The following is a 14213-nucleotide window of genomic DNA, read 5'->3' as shown; positions in this document are numbered from 1 at the left end:
GAATGCCTCCTCACCAATCAGTAGAGTTTGTGATTGAACTTGAGCCTGAAACTGAACCGGTTTGCAAGCGTCCTTATAAACTTGGTCCCGAAGAGCTAACAGAGTTGAAGAAGAAGCTAGATGAACAAGAATGTCTCGGCTTCGTCAGATCAACTTATTCTCCTTGGGGTTGTGGTGTTCTTTTTTTCAAGAACAAAGATGGCATGGACCGACTTTGTGTCGATTATCGTCCATTAAATAAGAAGACAGTCAGAAACAAGTATCCAGTTCCCAGCAATAGTGACTTGTTTGAGAAATTGAAAGGGGCCAAGGTTTTCTCCAAGCTTGATCTTCGGATGAGCTATCATCAAATACACATTCGTGAAGAAGGTATTCCTAAGACTGCTTTCAGGACAAGCTTTGGCTCTTATGACTAGACAGTGATGTCTTTTGATCTCGCCAATACTTCTCCTACTTTATCGCGCATGATGAATTATGGCTTATCTCCCTTAAAGAATGAGTTTGTCTTGGTGTATCTTAATGACATTCTAGTATTCTAAGAGAGGGAGGAAGAACATGCAGAACATCTCCAGCTTGTGCTCGATAACCTAAGAGAGCGTAAGTTCTATGCTAAGTTCACAAAATGTGAATTTTGGCTCAATGAATTGGTGTGCCTTGGGCACATCATCTCTACTGAGGGCATCAAGGTGAATCCTGAAAAGCTTCAAGCCATTGTGAAGTGGGAGCCTCCCTAGAATGTCAAGTAGCTTCAAAGCTTTCTCGGGCATGCATGCAATTGCATAAGATTCATTGAGAACTTCTCCAAGGTTTCTAAGACTACATCCAACCTTCTTTATAAGAGCATAAAATATGTATGGACTACAGAGTGTGATTTGACTTTCAATAAACACTCAAGGAGAAGCTCAGCTCAGCTCCAGTTCTAACTCCTCCTCATGATTTCAAGCCATTCCAAGTTTTCTGTGATGCTTCATTGCAAAGTTCATGTGGTGTTCTTTTGCAAGACAAGAAAGTGGTAGCTTATACCTCTCGTTAGTTGAAGACAACTGAGAAAAACTACCCCACTCACGATATTGAGTTGGCGGCCGTTGTCCATGTTGTGGTGACTTGGAGACACCTCTTGTTGGGAAGACAGGTTGAAATCTACACCGACCACAAGAGTACGAAATATATCTTCACTCAACTGAATCTCAATCCTTGGATGGAGATGATCCAAGATTACGATCCAAGCATTGACTATAGTCTAGGCAAAGCAATTGTGATTGCAGATGCTTTGAGAATAAAGGGTTACTACAATAATATCCTTCTCAAATCATTCCAGCCTAATCTTTGTGACTCTTTTAGGAAGCTCAACCTTGAAGTAGTTCCTCAAAGATTTCTTGCCAACCTTCAGATTTCTCCTAACTTGGAATACCATGTCCCTCAAGATCAACTTCTGGATGCTAAGGCGAAGAAAGTGAAGATAGGCTCGGAAAATATCATTGTAAGGCCTAAGTGCTTCCATGTTGATGACAAAGACACTTTATTGTTCGAGGAGTCATCATGGATGGAGCCCACGATTCACTCCTCTTGATACATCCAGGTAGTTCTAAGATGTATCGGGATCTTAAGCAAACCTTCTGGTTGACTCGCATGAAATGTGAGATTGATCGGTTTTTGAACGAGTGTGATCTGTGTCACAGAGTGAAGGCGGAACATCAACGTCCAGAAGGTCTTCTTCATCCTGCCCTATACCCGAGTGGAAATTCGATCACGTTGAGATGGGTTTTGTCACTGGGTTTCCTAAGTCCAAGAGGGGCAAAAAGGCCATCTTTGTGGTCAACGCCAAGGTAACTATAGTATCCCACTTCCTTCTGGTCTAAGAATCTATCTCGACAGCTCAGCTGGCAAAGTTGTACACTTCAAGGGTAGTTACTTTGAATGGTGTTCCTAAGCTTATTTCTTCATATCGAGTAAGCATCTATACTTCCAAGTTCTCGGATTCCTTCCAAACTGCAGTGGTCACCAAGGTCCGTTTCAGTCCATCCTCAGACTAGTGGTCAAGTGGAGAGAGTCAATCAAATTATTGAAGACATGCTCAGGGCGTGTGTTATCTCTTTCGGCATGAAGTGGGAAAACTGTCTCCCGTTTGCTGAATTCTCCTACAACAATAGTTTTCAAGCAAGTTCACGCAAGGCCTCATTCGAGATTCTCTTTAGGAGGAAGTGTCGTACCCCACTAGATTGGTCTGAAACTGGTGCGCGTCAAATTCATGCGAATGACATGGTCACTGAAGAAGAAGAAATGTGCCATGTCATTCGGGATAATATCAAAGCTGCTAAGTCCCGTCAGAAGAGTCACTATGATAGCAAACATCATGACTTGGCATGCCAGATCAATGATTTTGTCTATCATCGGGCATCTCCCATGAAGGGTACTCGACAATTTGGAAACAAAGGAAAGCTTTCTCCCCGCTTTGTGGGTCCTTTCAAGATTGTTGGCAAAAGATGTGACTTTTCTTATCAACAAGAGCTTCCACCCAATTTCTGCAATGTGCATGATGTCTTTCATGTATCTCAGCTCCGGAAGTGTTTCAAGACTCCTGAGCGCACCGTTGACTTCCAATACATCGATCTCCAAGCAGACCTTTCTTATCATGAGAATCCAGTTGCTATTCTTGAAGAGGCCGAGCGCAAGACTTGCAACAAGTATATCAAATACCTCAAGTTTAAGTCATCGCACCATTCTGATAAAGAAGCCACTTGGGAACGTGAGGACCTGCTCCGTTTCGGATATCCTGATTTCTTTCAATCCTAGATATCTGTGTGAGATCCTCTTGTGGTGTGGGAGAGTTGTAACAGCCCAAGTGCAATTTCCAAACCCCTTTGTAACATTTCCAAGTGTGAACCTTCCATGTTGTGCCTCATGAGTTTGAATTAATCAAGTTTGCTTCATAACTTCCATTTGCATCATAGCATCATGTCATCATGTCATGCATTTTAATTATTGCTCCTTGTTGCTTGTGTGATGTTGTCGTGATGTGCTTGCAAGAGTGTTGGTCATGTGTTAAAAACCCTCCATTCAAATGCTTTGAAATAAACCACATCTCTCTTTAATTCAAATCTTGTGATATGGTGAAATGTTGCATTGCGCAACACCTTGCTAAAAATGTTGCAAATGCTACAAATATTCTATTGTTAATTTAGGATCTACTTTCAACTATTAATATTTTTCCTCTAATTATGAAACCTGCAAATAATTTCAAATGGTTAAAATAAGTACATTATTTGTTGTCTCTAAAATTGTCGAATCAAATTTATTGAATAGGGCCTATTTTTGGGGGTGCAAAACATATTTTATTTTTATCAAGACCTTACTCTAGTTTGTGTATTGATTTTTCTTTTTATGTTTTTAATTAAAATCTAGAGTTTTGTTTTCCTCAGAGAGAGAGAGAGACAGCACCGGGCCTTGTCTCCCCCGCACGCCCAACGGAGCACACCGTAGGAGCAGCCGAGCAACTCCCGTTGTCCAGCCAACGACTCACGACCACCTGCTCCTTTGTAACAGCATTGTTGTCTTCACACGCATAGAGGACACAGCTACTCACGCCGTGAGCTTCACCAACATCGAGGCCGTGTGTGCCCCTCCTATAAAGCCGCAGCGCATCGCCTAGGGTTCCTCCCCCTCTCCCCCTCGTGCTACCACTCTCTCCTCCCTCTTCCCCAACTCTGTCAGGTGAGATCCAGCGAGAGAAGTGCAAGGTCTAGAGTTGCAGGGGAAGTGTTGCCGTCGTCGGCTTCGTCCACCCCTCAGTCGCCTCCCTTCCCTCCGTCCAGGATAGCGAGCAACTCCCTGCTGTCTTCCTCAGTCCGTTTCCAGAGCTAGGAGGAGTTGATCATCTCTCCATCACCGGCTTCTTCTTCTTCTTCCGCGTGGCCAGAGTGCACCATCTGCGACGTTGCCGCCACTATATCCTCCTTCTCTGATAGCTCGAACCTCTTCTTACCCTTTGTCGTCACTTCTGCGTTAAGCCTCGAGGTGAAGCACCGCTCCCCCCATGCTTTCTTGTCATATGCGTCTGTAGCGCGTCGCCGGTGTCCGCCATGGCCAAGATAGAGCACGAGCACGAGAACCTCTTTAGGGCACCCCTCATCGCATGCTAGTGCCAGAATTATACACGTCGCCCGATCCCGTAGCTCCACAACCATTCCTCTCCAATGATTGTTCCCGGAGTAGCCGTCCGCGCCACCGCAATTCCCTCGGACAAGCTAGCTCCTTTTTGTGTGTTCAAAGTCAAGGATCCCCCTTCTGTGCAGAAACCAAGCCATAGCCCAGGAGGTCATGGGTATGATCCCCCTCGGCCTCCTTTTGGGCTTTTCCCTGTATGTGCTCGTGAGAGGCTCATAGTGGGCTGCTGGACACACATGTCAACCTCACGGGGGTCGTGGAGTCACTGCCAGTGGGACCACACCCCCACTGTTTTATTTTATTGTGTGATGTTTTGTTTGTCTGCGTAGCAGTGGAATATGCCAAATTTGGCATATACCCATGTTATAACTAGACATGTGATTTTCGTTTGTGCTTTGTGAGTGATTGTTTTACAGTAACATAGCCTTATGATATGTGAATTTGGTGTAGAAAAAATACAAGGAATCCAATTTTGGCATTAGTTTTGCATTTTGAGCAAGTTTGGGCGGATGCTATTTTCTGCTAAGATGCCATTTTATCATTTTTGTGTGGATCAATCCTTGCACCCTTTGTCAAACTTGTTTAGATGCAAGTTGTAGTGTTGAGGGAGTAATAGGTCCTGGTATTTTTATTTTCCATGCAAACTTTGTTTATTTTTGGTTTTCTTGCTATGAACATGTCATCTCAATATTACTGTTTTTAGGTTGTGTTGAAATTTGCCATGTGTTGAAATTTTTGTGTGGAAACTATTTCAAGTAGCTGTGTTGCCATGATGATTGCCAAGCATCCATGAGTTCTTCGTGTTTGTACTTTGGTGTGAATTAAAGAGCATGTTGCCCTCTCTAATATGGTGCCATTACTTTGCAAAATAGGTCTTCCATCTTAGCTATTCTTCTTGTCAAACATGCCATGCTGATGTAAACTGTTGTGTATTCACCTTGTGAAATTTGACTAAGTTTGAGAATTTGTTTATATCGTTGTGCCATGTTGGAAGGTGGTATCATTGATTCTGTGTAGCTTTAGGTCTTGCTTAGTGGGAGTGAATTGTATTAGTTGTTTTCCTTTATCACCCTTTTAAATTTCATGACATGAAAGTTTCTATAGAGTAGAGTTTTATTGTTGTCAACATGCCATCATGTTAAAACTGCTAGTGTAAAAATGATATTTTCTCTAAGTCCTAATGTGTTATAACTTTTGCCATGTTATGAGATTGATTTCTATTGATTCATGAACATATCCATGTTTCCGTTAGTTAGGGGTTATTTTACTCTTTGATAGCTTCATATCCATGTCTTGGTAGAACTTGATAGGTGGTTGTAGCTGTTAGTTTACATATGAACAAAGTGGTATGTTGTTGTTTGTGGACAGATTGTTCATTGTTTTGTGCTTTGAGTGAGTTGTTATCCTTTGTTTTGCATGAACTTTACATCTATTTCACCTAGAATTGTGTGTCCAATCAAGTGGAATACTTGGAATGCCAATTAATTGCCCATAGCAACTCTCAAAATATGTTTTATCATATTTACCTTTTGTATCTTGTTTTGTGAGTTCCGAGAGAGCCGTAACTCGGCTTGCAACGTTCTTTATATGCATTTGTATCATTTTCTCATGATTCATTAATTTGTTCCATGTTCATGCATGCCCAAATAATTAATATTGAGGTTCTGTCCAGAATGGTAATAAATAAATAATTGCATGAGAAAGATGACTAGTGTAGCATTGACATGCTTCATTCACATCATATTAATGCATCATATGTTGAGAATCATGTCGTGGATGTGTGTCCAGTGGATGTTGTATTTTCTTTTGGGTAGCATTGGGTGCTGAGAATGAGTACGAGGATCCCATTGAGAATGTTCCTAAAGAGCAAGAGATTTATCCCTCAGAAGAAGTGCCACGCAAGATGATTGTGACCTTGATATCGTTTCTAATTTTGTTATACTTAGTTGTCTCATTTCCGTTGATATTTATCGCTGCCTACCACCTTAATATCAGTCCTCCAAAAATTTCCATGCAAAGCCTCAAACCCTCCACATCCTAGCAAAACATTGTTTGGCTAAGTTAACGCTTGCTCAATCCATCATATGGCATTGCTAGTTGCATGTGTAGGTTGATCCATGTGGTCACATGGATATTTTGGAATATCATCTTATTACTGCTATTTAATTTAATGCACATATATACCTAGTGAAGGAGGAAGTCTTGGCCTTTTTCTCGGTGTTTTGTTCCGCTTTTTCCGCCCTAGTTCAGGATACCGGTGTTATGTTCCATATTGAGCACGCCTAACACGCATGGGGTTGTTATGGCAAGCCCCTTGATAATTCGTTTTGAGTTAAGACTCTTCCATCAAGGCCCAACGTTGGTATTAAATTTGTTAAACAACATAATAAAAATGCATAGGGAATATCTACCCCATGAATCTTAATCAACAACCCGGGCCAGTGCTCCTCATGAGTGTTGGTCCAAACCGCGCGATGCCCGGCGCCCACTGGTCGCCCGGGGTTTTAGCCAACCCGATATCTTGCCCATCTAGTAGTACCCTGAGAAAGAGATAAGCGTGGCTCCTATTAGGATCTCGCCTATCGGGCGATCTTGTTGCAGTTGTTTTACTCTCTGTGAATGTCTTGTGCACTGGGATATAGGTGATACTTCGGGCTATCTCGAAGTTGAGGTTTTCTCTCCAGAGCAGCGTGTGATAGTTTGTGATGGACTAGTTGGAGCACCCCTACAAGGTTAATATCTTTAGAAAAACTATGCCCATGGTTATGTGGCAACTAGGAAATTTGTTTAACATCCACTTATAGAAAACTTGAAGTAAACTTAGTTCACATATGCCAACTATGTGCGTTACCATGACTGTCTCTTCTCGTGAGTTTCGACTCCAGCTGAGGACACGGTGGTGTGATGACTGACGTAAGTAGTTGTTCAGGACCACTTCTTGATCATGCTAGATCGCGACCGTTATGCGTAGACCACTCCACATTAAATTATGTTCTCGTTAGTTAGCCACCAAATATGCTTAGTGCTACAGCAACCTCACCACTTTACCATGCCTTACCAAAATAACTTGATCTGTCCCAATATCATGGTCGCAAGGTTGTCGGGGAAATCGGCACCTATGGGAAGCTCGAAGGGTCCCTTGATCGTTCCGCGGAGGGAGAGAGGTGGCGCCGAGAGCGGAGCTAGCAATCAACACCGGCAAGGTCGTTTACCCAGGTTCGGGCCGCTTGGCGTAAAACCCTACTCCTACTTAGTTTGTATTGGGGGCTTACTGTAGGGTGATTTGCTACAGTAAGTTACCTGGTGATTAGGGAGTCTCAAATCCCAAAAATTCTAACCCCTAGAGAATGAGCTTGGGGCCTCCTTTTATAGGCAAGGGGTCACCAACAGTGTGCGCAAGGGTTACATAGTGAACAGGGTTCATCGCTTATCTTCTACGATGGTGTCAGGGGCAGTAAATGCCTTGTCTAACCCCTGACCTGGGACGAGGTGGCTGCGACACGTACCCAGGTGGATCGACAACTGGGTCTTGCGCTGACGCATGTGGGATGCTCGGGAGCGATGGGACTGTGGTAGAAACAGGGGAGGACACCTGGCAAGCGAAAGGAGCTTGCTGGCCTGGCATCCTTGTCGGGGGACTTGATCATCTTCCCGGCAAGGAGGGCTTGCCGGGGGCTTGAACATCTTCCCGACAAGGAGTGTTGGAAATATGCCCTAGAGGCAATGATTAAATAGTTATTATTATATTTCCTGTTTCAAGATAAAATTGTATTGAATGAAGGCGTAAATACATGTGTTGATATATAGACAAAAGAATGTCCCTAGTAAGACTCTAGTTGACTAGCCAGTTGATCGAGGATGGTTAAGTTTTCTGACCATATGCGAGTGTTGTCACTTCATGACTAGATCACATCATTAGGAGAATGATGTGATGGACAAGACCCAAATTATAAACGTAGCATGTGATCGTGTCATTTTGTTGCTATTATTTTCTGCGTGTCAAGTATTCATTCCTATGACCATGAGATCATGTAACTCACTGACACCGGAGGAATACCTTGTGTTTATCAAACGTCGCAATGTTACTGGGTGACTATAAAGGTGCTCTACAGGTATCTCCAAAGGTGTCCGTTGAGTTAGCATGGATCAAGACTGGGATTTGTCACTCCGTGTGACGGAGAGGTATCTGGGGCCCACTCGGTAATACAACATCACATATAAGCCTTGCAAGCAATGTGACTCAAGTTTTAGTCACGGGATCTTGTATTACGGAACGAGTAAATAGATTTTCCGGTAACGAGATTGAAATAGGTATAGGATACCGACGATCAAATCTCGGGCAAGTAACATACCGAAGGACAAAGGGAATGATATACGGGATTATATGAATCCTTCGCACAGAGGTTCAACCAATAAGATCTTCGTAGAATATGTAGGATCCAATATGGACATCCATGTCCCGCTATTGGATATTGACCAGGGAGTGTCTTAGGTCATGTCTGCATAGTTCTTGAACCCGCAGGGTGTGCACAGCTAAGGTCGATGACGTTTCGGTATAGTTGAGTTATAGGTGTTGGTGACCGAAGGTTGCTCGAAGTCCTGAATGAGATCACGTACGTCACGAGGGTTTCCGGAATGGTCTAAAAACAAAGATTGATATATAGCATGGTTTCATTTGGTGTCCAGAAAGATTTCAGGCATTACCGGCAATGTACCGGGAGTGACGAATGGGTTGCGAGTCTTCACCGGGAGGGGCCCACCCACCCGGGATAATCATAGTGGCCCAGGGGTGGCGCACCAGCACTTAGTGGGCTGGTGAGGCCATCCCAAGAGGGCCATGTCGGCAAGGAAGCAAAATCAAAGAGAAAAGAAAAAAGAGGGAGGAGGGAAGGAAGAGTAGAACTCCTCCTTCCCCAAACCGAATTGGAGTTGGAGTCCTCCTCTCCACTTCGACCAGCGCCCAAGGGGCTCCCTTGAGCCCCAAGGCTTGCCCCTCCCCTCGTCGTATATATACTAGTGGTTTTAGGGTTTTTGAGACACAACTTTGCCACGTGCAACTCAAACCTATACCTCGTAGTTCTTCCTCGAGATCGGTTTTCTGCGGAGCTCGAGTGGAGCCCTGCAGGAATAGATCATCACCATCACCGGTGCTCCGTTACGCTGCCAGGTCACTCATCTACTTCCCCGTCTCTCTTGCTGGATCAAGAAGGCGGATATCGTCATCGAGCTGTACGTGTGCTGAACGCGGAGGTGTCGTCCGTTTGGTGCTAGATCGGGACGGATCGTGGGACGACAGTGATTTGAATCACGAAGCTGTACCACTACATCAACCGCGTTTCTTAATGCTTCCCTCTTAGTGATCTACAAGGGTATGTGGGTTCAATCTCCCTCTCATAGATGAACATCACCATGATAGGTCTTCGTGTGCGTAGGAAATTTTTTGTTTCCCATGCAACGTTCCCCAACAGTGGCATCATGAGCTAGGTTCATGCGTAGATGTAATCTCGAGTAGAACACAAAAGTTTTTGTGGGTGTTGATGTTCGATTTGCTTCCCTCCTTAGTATTTTATCGATTCGGCGGTATTGTTTGATTGAAGCGGCCCGGACCAACATTACTCGTACCCTTACGAGAGACCGGTTTCATCGACTAACATGCAACTTGTTGCATAAAGATGACTGGCGGTGCCTATTTCTTCAACTTTAATTGAATTGGATTTGACGGAGGCGGTCCTTTGAGAAATATTAAATAGAAATTTGCACATATCCGTTGTGGTTTGTGCGTAAGTACGATGCGATCATACTAGATAGCCATAGCAGCCATGTAAAACATGCAACAACAAATTAGAGGACGTCTAACTTGTTTTTGCAGGGTATGCTTGTGATGTGATATGGCCAAAGGCATGATGTGATATATTGGATGTATGAGATGATCATGTTGTAATAGTTAATATCGACTTGCACGTCGATGCTACGGCAACCGGCAGGAGCCATATGGTTGTCTTTAAACTAACGTTTGTGTTTGCAGATGCGTTTACTATATTGCTAGGTTGTAGATTTAGTAGTAATAGCATAGATAGCACGACAACCACGATGGTGGCACGATTATGGAGATCATGGTGTGGCGCCAGTGACGATGAAGATCAAGCCAGTGCTTTGGTGATGGATATCAAGAAGCCCAAGATAATGGCCATATCATGTCACCTATGAATTGCATGTGATGTTAATCCTTTTATGCACCTTATCTTGCTTAGAACGACGGTAGCATGATAAGGTGATCCCTCACTAAATTTCAAGATAAAATTGTATTCTCCCCGACTGTGCACCGTTGCGATAGTTCGTCATTCCGAGACACCACGTGATGATCGGGTGTGATAGACTCAACCTTCACATACAACGGGTGCAAAACAGTTGCACACGCGGAACACTCGGGTTAAACTTGACGAGCCTAGCATGTGCAGACATGGCCTCGGAACACGAGACACCGAAAGGTCAAGCATGAATCATATAGTTGATATGATTAGCATAGAGATGTTTACCACTAAAACTACGCTCAACTCACGTGATGATCGGATTTGAGTTAGTGAATTTGGATCATTCCACACTCAAGTAACTAGAGGGATGTCTATTTGAGTGGGAGTTTATTAGTAATTTGATTAGTTAAACTCTAACTATCTTGAACATAGTCTAAGTCAATTTTGCAATATTTTATGGTGTAGATCAATGGCTCGCGCAGTAACGACCCTGAATTTTAGTACATTCCTAGTGAAAGCTAAGCTGAAAGATGATGGTAGCCACTTTGTAGACTGGGCTCGTAGTCTTAGGCTCATCCTACAAGCTGGGAAAAAGATTCATGTCCTTGATGCTGCGCTAGGAGATGAACCACCCGTGACGTCTGACCAAGGTGTTTTGAACGCTTGGCAATCACGTAAGGAGGACTACTCAGTAGTTCAATGTGCAGTCTTGTATGTCTTGGAACCAGGACTTCGACGACGCTTTGAACGTCATGGAGCATATGAGATGTTCTAGGAGTTGAAGTTTATCTTTCAGAAGAACGCCCGGATCGAGAGGTATGAGACCTCCGATAAATTCCATGCTTGCAAGATGGAGGAGAATTTGTCTATCAGTGAACATGTGCTCAAAATTTCTGGGTACTCAAACCGTCTAGCTGAACTGGGGATTGAACTCCCGCAAGAAGCTATCACTGACAGAATTCTTCAATCACTGCCACCTAGCTACATGAGCTTTGTGTTGAACTATAACATGCAAGGGATGAACAAGTCACCCGGTGAGTTATTCGCGATGCTGAAAGTCACAAAGTCAGAACTCCGGAAAGAGAATCAAGTGTTGATGGTCAATAAGACCACTGGTTTCAAGAGAAACGGCAAAGACAAGAAGGGTAACTCCAAGAAGAGCGGTAAGACCGTTGCCAATCCGACGAAGAAACCCAAGGTTGGACCTAAGCCGGAAATAGAGTGCTATTATTGCAAGGGGATGGGTCACTGGAAGCGCAACTGCCCCAATATTTGGCTCATAAGAAGGCGACCAACGCCAAACCAGGTATATGTGATATACATATTATTAATGTATACCTAACAAACTCTCGTAGTAGTGCCGGGGTATTTGATACCGGTTTTTTTGCTCATATTTGCAACTCGAAGCAGGGACTGTGGAATAACCGAAGGCTGGCGAAGAATGAAGTGACGATGCACGTGGGAAATGGTTCCAAGGTTGATGCAATCGCCGTCGGCACAGTCTCACTTCCGTTGCCATCAGGATTAGTTATGAACTTAAATAATTGTTATTTAGTGCCTGCGTTAAGCATGAACATTATATATGGATCTTGTTTATTGCGAGACGGTTACTCATTTAAGTCACAGAATAATTTTATTTATTTATTTTTATGAGTAATATCTTTTATGTTCATGCACCCAATGTGAGGGATTTGTTCGTATTGAATCTTGATTGTGATGACACACATATACATAACATTGAGACCAAAAGATGTAGAGTTAACAATGATAGCGCCACGTTTTTGTGGCACTGCCGCTTAGATCATATTGGTGTAAAGCGCATGAAGAAACTCCATGCTGATGGGATTTTGGAGTCACTTGATTTTGAATCACTTGACACGTGCGAACCATGCCTCATGGGCAAGATGACTAAGACTCCGTTCTCCAAAACAATGGAGCGTGCAAGTGACTAGTTGGAGATCATACATACTGATGTGTGCGGTCCTATGAGTGTGGAGACGCGCGGCGGATATCGTTATTTTCTCACCTTCACTAATGATTTGAGTAGGTATGGCTATGTCTACTTAATGAAGCACAAGTCTGAAACGTTTGAAAAGTTCAAGCAATTTCAGAGTACAGTTGAAAATCATCGTAACAAGAAGATCAAGTTCCTACGATTTGATCGAGGGGGTGGATATCTGAGTTTCGAGTTTGGTTCTCACTTAAGACAATGTGGAATTGTTTCACAGTAGACACCGCCTGGAACACCACAGCGTAATGGTGTGTCCGAATGTCGTAATCGTACTTTGTTACATATGGTGCGATCTATGATGTCTCTTACCGATTTCCCGTTATCATTTTCGGGTTATGCATTAGAGACAGCTGCATTCAATTTAAATAGGGCAACCTTCAAAATCCGTTGAGACGATACCATATGAGCTATGGCATGGCAAGAGGCCAAAATTGTCGTTTCTTAAAGTTTGGGGATGTGATGCTTATGTCAAAAAGCTTCAGCCTGAAAAGCTGGAACCCAAAGCGGAAAAGTGCGTCTTCATAGGTTACCCAAAAGAGACAGTTGGGTACACCTTCTATCTCAGATTCGAAGGCAAAGTGTTTGTTGCTAAGAATGGAGCTTTTCTTGAGAAGGAGTTTCTCTCAAAAGAATTGAGTGGGAGGAATATAGAACTTGATGAGGTTGTGGAACCTCTGCTCCCTCTAGATGGTGGTGTAGGGCAGAGAGAAATCTCTGTCGAGGCAACACCGGTTGAGGAGGAAGCTAATGATGATGATCATGAAGCTTCGGATCAAGTCGCTATCGGACCTTGCAGGTCGACAAGATCACGTACTGCTCCTGAGTGGTACGGTAATCCTCTCTTATCTAAATGTTGCTAGACAACAATGAACCTACGAATTATGAAGAAGCAATGGTGGGCACGGATTCCAACAAATTGCTGGAAGCCATGAATTCCGAGATAGGATCTATGTATGAAAACAAAGTGTGGACTATGGAAGTATTACCTGAAGGACGCAAGGCTATTTAGAACAAATGGATCTTTAAGAAGAAGACGAACGCGGACGGTAATGTGACCATTTATAAAGCTCGACTTGTGGCAAAGGGTTTTTCACAAGTTCAAGGAGTTGACTACGATGAGACGTTGTCACCCGTAGCGATGCTTAAGTCCATTCGAATCATGTTAGAAATAGCTGCATTTTTCGATTATGAAATCTGGCAGATGGATGTCAAAACGACGTTCCTTAATGGTTTTCTTAAGGAAGAGTTGTATCAAATGAAACCCGAAGGTTTTGTCGATCCAAAGAATGCTAACAAAGTATGCAAGCTCCAGCGATCCATTTATGGACTGTTGCAAGGATCTCGGAGTTGGAATAAGCGCTTTGATGACGTGATCAAAGCATTTGGGTTTATACAAGTTGTTGGAGAATCTTGTATTTACAAGAAATTGAGTGGGAGCTCTGTAGCGTTTCTAATATTATATGTGGATGACATATTGCTGATTGGAAACAATGTGGAGTTTTTAGAGAGTGTAAAAGATTACTTGAACAAATGTTTTTCAATGAAAGACCTAGGAAAAGCTGCTTACATATTAGGCATTAAGATCTGTAGGGATAGATCAAGGCGCCTAATAGGACTTTCACAGAGCCCATACCTTGATAAAGTTTTGAAGAAGTTCAAAATGGAGCAGTTCAAGAAGGGGTTCTTTCAAGTGTTACAAGGTATAACGTTGAGTAAGACTCAGTGTCCAGTATCTTCGAAAGATAGAAAAAAGATGAGTACTGTCCCCTATACTTCAGCCATAGGGT

Source organism: Hordeum vulgare, chromosome 4H, assembly GCF_904849725.1.
Source record: "Hordeum vulgare subsp. vulgare chromosome 4H, MorexV3_pseudomolecules_assembly, whole genome shotgun sequence".
Classification (NCBI taxonomy): domain Eukaryota; kingdom Viridiplantae; phylum Streptophyta; class Magnoliopsida; order Poales; family Poaceae; genus Hordeum; species Hordeum vulgare.
The sequence above is the reverse complement of the archived record's forward strand: the minus strand, read 5'-3'. Positions refer to the sequence as shown.